The following is a 7,443-nucleotide window of genomic DNA, read 5'->3' as shown; positions in this document are numbered from 1 at the left end:
TGTGCGTGCAGGCGAGCCCCCCACTACCCCGGGCGCGCGCGCCTGCACGTGCACCTGCCCGCACACGCGCGTGTCCCCCCCCCCCCGACCACCACCCCGCCGCCAGCGCCCCACCCACGCGGGGCCGCCGAAGCGCGCGTCCCCTTTAAGGCGCGGGCGGGGCGGTGGCGGCGCGCGTGCGCGTGCGCGCGTGCGCGCGAGCAGGACGAGCGCGCCCGCCCCCCCCCTCCCCGGCGCGAAGGCCGTCGCGCCCGGATGACGTCACGCCATGGCCGCCCTGCGCCGCCGCGAGTAGAGGCCCCGGCCCGTCCCGCGCCCCGCGCCGGAGCCGCTTCCCCGCCGCCGCCCGCCGCCGTCCTTCTCGCCCCGGCTCCCGGCTCCGGCCTCGGCTCCGGCTCCGGCCCGCCCCGCTCCGCCCGCCCAGGTGAGCCGCTGCCCGCCTGGCCGCGCTCCGCGGGCGCCGGCCGCGGCCTAGCGCCCGCGAGGGGGGGCGGGCCCGGGCGCCGGGGAAGCGGGGGAGGGGCGGCCCCGGGCGGGGGGCGCTGGGAAGGGGGGGGGGCCGTGTATTTGGGGAGGGGGTCCTGGGATGGGGGGTCAGCCCCGATGGGGATGGTGTTTGGGGGGAGGGGTCAGCCCAGTGGGAGGGGGTCCTGGGATGGGGGGTCAGCCCAGGTGGGGGTGGTGTTGGGGGGGGCAGCCCAGTGGGAGGGGGCCCTGGGATGGGGGGAGCTTAGGGAAGGGGGGGGCAGCCCAGGTGGGGGGCCCTGGGAAGGATCTAGCCTAAGTGGGGGTGATGTTGGGGGGGGGGTCAGCTCAGCTGTGTGGTGGTGAGGAAGGGTTGGGGGGCAGCCCTGGTGGGGGGTGCTGAGAGGGAGGGGCAGCAATGGCTGGAGGTGGGGTGATGGGGGACAGCCCTAGTTGGGGGGGGACTGCTAGGATGGGGGGCACCCCCCAGATGGGAAGGCTGGGGGGCACAGCCTGTAGTTTGCGGGAGGATTTGGGTGGGGGGGGTGTTGAGGGGGAAGAGTCCTAGTTTGGCGGGGGGGGGAGTGTGCAGCCTGGCCACCAGGTACAGGAAGGGCTGACTGTCTCCCTTCGCAGGCAGGTGGGAGCAGGGAGAGCTCCAGAAAGACCTCAGCCTGGCAGGAGGCCCTGTGAGGTAAGGGAGGCCCCAGGGGAGCTGGGGGCAAGGGGGTGGAGAAGGACTGGGGCGCTGCAGCGGCCACGCATTCGGGTGCTTTCTCTGATGGGTCAGGAGCGTCCTCGCTGACTGCCACGGGATGGGGAAGTCGCGCTGCCCAGTCCTCTGGGTCGACAGGGTGGTCTGTGTGCTGCGCACCCGTGCAATGCCTGTTGGTCTCGCCTGTGCAGCGAAACAGCAGCTGTAAGGCTCTCTCTGCTCAGAGCTCTGGTCACTTTTGTAAGTGTTCCAAAATGTGGCTGCTGCGGGTGGTTTAAATTCTATGAGTTTCTTCAACAGAGCTCTCTCTTCTTCAGAGCTGTTCTTTTTGGGATGTGCACTAACAATTTTTTATTTTATTGCCATCAGTAATTCAGCTTTTCTGACACGGCCATTAACAGCGCTGTTTTGGCCGTAGCAAGAGCAGCATCTGCAAGGTGTGATTCTTTCTCCTGATCTTCTTAAGGTTTGTCTAGGTTAAGGAAAAAGGTCAAGGTCTCTTCCTAATCAAGTCAATTCCTTGCAAGCCATCTCATCCAATGTTCTGAGTGGAATGAGACTCCAGAGCGTGATTATTTATGAATCCTACAGAATGCAGGAACAATTGCACTTATTTTTTCTCATGGGAATGAGGCTCCTGTAATTCAAAGTTAATGTTCAGTGTGGAGCTGCAGAAAGAGTGATGCATGTCCTAGTAACAGGAGAATCCATTACACTGTGAAAACAAACTTCAGCTATTTACAGCTTCATTTTTGTTCATGTTCAGGTATCAGTCTTAAAGCCTGCCTGACACAAAGCAGTTGACTAGCACTAGTATGGTGTTTGGTGTTAAAATTCTGGATCAGACCTCTGTAAGCTCTTCTTAAAAAAAAAAAAAAAAAAAAAAGCTGAAAATGGCTGTCACCAAGTAGTTCTCTCAAATTAGTACTGAGAGGCAGCTTAGTTTTCTGCATTAAAAGGTTTTCTGACAGCTGCTAGAAAATTGAAGTTTGTTATGCATCTTCAAAGTCGGTGCTCCTCTAAGGATGTCAGATAGGTATGTATTCTATTTTAATTAATCCTGTTAACAATCAGAGTTTCATTCAGAACAAAGACCTGGGTGCTCTGCTTTTGTTCTACGCATCCTTTCGGCTTTACATGATGTTCCTTTTCTAGATTGTGATGCATCTTATTTCCTTCTCTTCCTGTTGTTGCTGCTCTTCCACGTTTTCCCCATTGTGATTCCCTCCATTCATTTCTGGTTTGCTTCTGTTTTCCACTTCTGTCCCACAAATGTTTTTGTGCTCTGTTTCTTTTTTAGCTTGTCCTGTCAGCCCTATTTCTCATTCTTTCCCCTCAAACCCGCCCATCATTCTTCATCCATCTTTGTGGCTTGACTTAGGCCATGCTCTAGAACTTCCTTCTCTTCTGCATAAGCCCCTGCCATTTATGCATCTCATTAACTGTAAATGTTTTGATCTTGCATTGAACCATGTTTGGCTACTAGAAATGAGGAAAAAACACTTTCTGCTGCCCCAAAGACTATTGAGAGAGAGAGGCCTCCCTTCTACCTTACCAGCAGCTTCAGAAGGTGCTGCTATTTTCTTGCTTCTTTCCTGGCATCTATCTGGAGGTGTCTGTCCCACAGCCCCCATGGAGCTTTGAGTTCTCTGCTTGGTGGGGCGGGGGGGGTATGGCACTCAGCTATGGACTTTTTTCTTGCCATCTGACTGGCAATTTGTAGGATTTCAAGGTTGGAGCTGACAGCTCTGTCAAGCTCCAGCTTTATGTCGAGTACTCGGTGCTTTCCTGAGGTGCTGGGCTTGTCCGCGACGTTAGTTTCCACGCTGCTACATCCAAGGTGCATCCTTTGTTCGTTTGGAAGAAGCTTTTTTCGGCACCATAGAGGCTGAACCTTGGAGGGAGGAATTTTGTGAGTGGAAATAATGCTTGCCAAGAATATTTTTCTTAGTGGCTGTGTACTTCAAATCCTATCTTAACTGACAGCTTTACTCTATAGATGGTGTGATGCGTTAGAGTAAGCTGCCTGCTTGAGGTTAGCAAGCTAGTCTTTTCAGTAGTAGTTCCAGTTAATCTGCTGCTAAAAGCCTATCTTCAGCGGCAAGTCAATTAGATGTAGACAAAGCTTAACTTTGTTGGCTTAAGTAAAGTCACCACTTAAACTTTTAATGAGTTCTAATTGAAAACAGCACAGCCTGGAGGAGTAGGAAACAGAACTTGAGCCTCCTGCTGATAATAGGCGCTGTCAAGAGTCGCAGATCGAGAATGCAAGTCAGTGAAACGCTGCGCTGAGTTAGAGCGGCATATGAGGTACATGCACGATCACAGGCTAAAACTTAATTGGCACTTCTTCCTTCCAGTGCTATATCCTTTGATACCGTTAATTTAACGGAGAGGAGAAGCTGGGCTTGATCTTGGAAATAGACCTGCAGCCAAGAATTCCAGCACTCTCGACTCGTCCGCCTCTTGCCCTGGGCAAATCACCTAACAAAAGTGTAAGGTTAGGAATACTATTTAAAATGTATCCTTGGATTACTTAGCAGTACTTGAGATGAATTTTTAAAAGCAACTTGGCTAGCAAAGGGTTTTTTTCTTACTGCACTTAGTTCTGTGGCAGGCTTCTTGAGCTTAATGCTATATTTTAAGTTAAAAGAAGTCTTGGATATTGTTAAGCTTTGGAAAAAGCGTGTTATAATGTGGCTGAAGCTGATAAATTTAAATTATCCTAAGATCTTGTTAATATACAGCACCTTTTTACCAGCCTGTAAGGTGCAGGTAGGGGGAAGACTGTATAATTTTCAGTGTCTTCAGTAGTGTTATGAGATTTATGTGGAAATGGAGAATAAGACAGGCCCCCTGTGTTGTTGCATCCGATTCCTTGCAAGTGAGGACAGCCATGTGAACTGCTGGTTTAGAAGGAGCGTTTCTTGTCCGCAATATACGAGCCAAGAGACGCTGACAAATTGTTTTGTTTCTAAAAGCCTCTCTTTTCCACAGGACCTGACTGCACGTGGAAGTGGCCCTGCCCTGGAGGTAATCAGGGCTGTGTACTGACTGAGGGTGCTGTTTGCTGCACATGTGCCTCTTTTACAGAAGTTGGTGTGTGTATAAGGAATGAGGCAAGGGACTGTGGGAAGAAAAGGCAGTTTTGTGACTAAAAAAGCTGCAGATCATGGCAGTTGAAAGTCCCCTGGGATGGTATGCTGTTCCTACCTTTTCCAGTCTGTTCCTAGGTAATGCTGGGCATGTCCTTTCAGACACGGTTTTCCATCCTTTCTGGATACCCAGTGAAGAGATGCTGAATTTAGGATTGCAAAAACTGCTGGGTGTTCTTGATTGTGCCAATTGCAATGGGGTTCTGCTTAGGTTGCTGAGGATGATACAGAAGTCTTACTACTGAAAAACAGGTTTAAAAGTTCAGGGCTTCTTGTTTTGGAGTTTTCTTCACTTTGCCTGACTGTATTCTTTTATTTTTCCTGGACTGTCTAATAATGCTAGATCACAGCCCTGTCAGGGACACATAAGCCAGCAGAGCCTGGGTGGGGGCAGAAGGAGGAACTGAAGAGAAAGTCCTGCTCGAGCTGCGTGATACCTGTAGGGGGGTAGCAAGTGCAGCCTGGTTCACACCTGGGATCTGAGAGGATGGCATGTGCTTGCTGCAGATGGAACAGCTGGAAAGTTTACCTGCCAAGTCCTCGATTCTCTACTGAGAACACGTGGACTGCTTTTAAGGGGCTCTCAACTTGATGAGACACGCACAAGTGCTTTTAGAGACAGCTAAAGAAACAATATTAGCTGAAAGCATACCCTACTGATATGTTTGCTCCAAAGCCTCTCAGTGAAAAGGCTGTACCAACTGCTTTAGCCTGGTAAAGTGAGCGTTTTGTAAACCTCCTCTGAAATGCTTTAGTGACCTTTTTTACCTAGTCTGTTTCAGACAGATGAAAAATTAAAATTTGGCACGTTTTGAACAATCGAAGTGAGTTCTGTAATAATGGGTGTCAGGCAGCTTTGATCAGAGTTGATTTTGCTTGAACTACCTATGATTTTAAAGATACTTTTGAAGGTAGAACACTGCTAGTGAGAATTATTATTACATAACTGGCTAACTGCCCAATATTCTTATTTGTAAATTAGTAGTTATTTTTGGTATTATAATTGGTTTTGCAGACAAATTAGTAGGACACTGGCTTGGCTTTATAGCACAAACTTTCCAAACTTGCAGTGGGCTTTTATGCTGAAGGATGAAACCTGCGGATTTCGGCTCTACTACTTAACTAAGTGTTACTCAATTCAAAATACTTCCATGTAGTCTTTTTCCTTAGCTGCTTCTGGTATTCATCTGTATGTGTGACTGTATGTAGAGGACAGTGGAAAGCAAAAAACTTTGCGGGATCCCAGAGATACGGGATCAGTGGTGTTTTGCAGATGATTCTGAGACAGAGCTTGGAAGGTGCACTTAAAAGCTAAACTTGCTGCCTTGGAAAGAATAAAATCCACTAGAGCTCTCAAGGAAGCTCCTGTTAACTATAGCAAGTAGTCTGGCATTTCACAAAGTTCTTAGTATCTTACTCGTGATTTCAGAAAATTCAGTTATTTCTCTTTTTGGTAAATGAGGAACTACAAGTAATACTGATTAGGTCAGTGACAAGGCATTCTCCCATCTCCAGTCATGCTTCTGTGATGTTACTGTTGGATGCAAGCTTGTCACGGTGGTGTTACCCCTTCTTCACACGCCCTCCCTAGGGATGGGCTCCTAGCCTATGTGGGGGCTACACGGAACTAAGGAATGGTTGGAGGACATGTTACCATCTTCGTCTTACCCATTACAGGAGGAGTTGCTGTGGTAGTGAGTTAATGAGAATCTAGCCAAAACTTTGGGTCATTGCTAGAGCAGTATCTTGTCATCCTGCAGCAGAAACTGTATCTACTCCTGTTATGCGATTAGTTGGATAGTTGTATTTAATTTTCATTCCTCCCCCCCCCCCCTTTTTTTCACTAATGCTTCTAATTTTACTTTTGCATGTGGTGTGCATACTTTGGGGCATTTCCATGCTATTGCAAATGTGAAGACTGAGACATAAGTCTGGTTCTTCAGTCTTGGAGTAGCTTTCCTCGCATACTGGTGAACTTGGAGCCGTGGCTTTGGAGACTGGCTGAACTGTGGCTCTTCACTGAGATTGTGCAGTGTAGGAAGCTGTAGCATAAGCGCCTTCTGTGTGTTGCTTTAGGGACTGCACAGATAGAGGCACCAGAGAAGGATGTAAGACCCTTTGCCAAAGGGAAGCTTGCTGTTACTTCTGAATCCAGGGAAGTAAGCAATAAATGTGGACCGCCTGAATTTTGGGAACTTCTTTCCATTGGGCTGTCATTTATTGCATTTCTCATCGTTTGTGCTGATAGAAATTAATAGGAAATTATAGCTGACCGACAAGCTGGATTTTTATAATAGCTTTAATAGCTGCCGACGGAGGTGAATGTTTTAAACTTATCAACTTAGCTGGTGATGAAAATGCATTTATATTTATTTTCCCCCATCCCTTTCAAGGGCATTTTGTCAGATGCAGAAAGGGATCTAGTTTGCTTAAAGGCTTTTGCTTTGGTGCTGCTTATTTGTAAGAAATCAGAAAAACAAATTTCCTGGACACATCTGTTCTTGACAGCTTTTATATTTCTACTGGCCTCTTAAGGCTGACCTTTCAGATGGCTGACCTTTCAGATGTAATACGTTAAGTTGTTGTACGTGCACTCAAAGTGCAACTTCTCAGGCACTTAGACAATTAAAATTGCTGTCATAAAATTGCTCTTACAGTCAGTAACAATTTGTGCAGGCGTTTCTGGACTCAGCATCAACTTTTATGCGCTTTGTAAGAATACAGTTTGCTTCAGATTACGTCCTGTTTAACTGCCCAGAGCTGCTATCACCAAGAGGCAGTTGCAGTCTTTTTATTTGGCTTTTAACTTCTCAGCAGTATTCACAACTCTGCTTGCAGAGCCAACTTGCTCAAATGTGCTAAGACAAAAGTAGCCAGTAAGAAGCTCAAATTGTGGCCCTTTTGTTCCTGAGGGCTCTGTGGCATGTTTAGATCCTCCTCACACTTATTAATTAGCTACTATTTCTGCAGCATTTTGAAGTAGAGCAGAGTTGTTGGGTGCCAAAATTTATATATACTTGTACTGCTTCTGGGAATGTTTTTTTTTTCCTTTTGTGAAAAACATTCCTAGCTCCTTTTCTGCAAACTGTCTGTAGTTTAATGAGCAGC

General features: G+C 48.2%; 1 protein-coding gene across 25 annotated transcripts in view; it reads left to right on the top strand.

The window, feature by feature from the left end:
• Nucleotides 1–229: 229 nt before the first annotated feature.
• The window catches only part of ZC3H18 (zinc finger CCCH-type containing 18), a 51,287-nt gene continuing 44,073 nt past the window's right edge, over nt 230–7,443 (top strand). For 6 of the 25 annotated variants that reach the window (XM_068955659.1, XM_068955660.1, XM_068955653.1 and 3 more), the window contains exons 1-2: nt 236–424; nt 1,102–1,159. The gene's annotated coding sequence lies outside the window, so the exon portion shown is untranslated. Of the gene's footprint in view, nt 425–1,101; nt 1,160–1,212; nt 3,093–3,540; nt 3,681–4,177; nt 4,214–4,237; nt 4,379–5,655; nt 6,030–7,443 lie in introns of those variants that run through there. The other 19 variants (XM_068955658.1, XM_068955649.1, XM_068955665.1 and 16 more) reach the window with 11 other exon arrangements.

The sequence above is a fragment of the Struthio camelus genome, chromosome 10 (assembly GCF_040807025.1).
Source record: "Struthio camelus isolate bStrCam1 chromosome 10, bStrCam1.hap1, whole genome shotgun sequence".
NCBI classification, from domain to species: domain Eukaryota; kingdom Metazoa; phylum Chordata; class Aves; order Struthioniformes; family Struthionidae; genus Struthio; species Struthio camelus.
The sequence above is the reverse complement of the archived record's forward strand: the minus strand, read 5'-3'. Positions and strand labels throughout refer to the sequence as shown.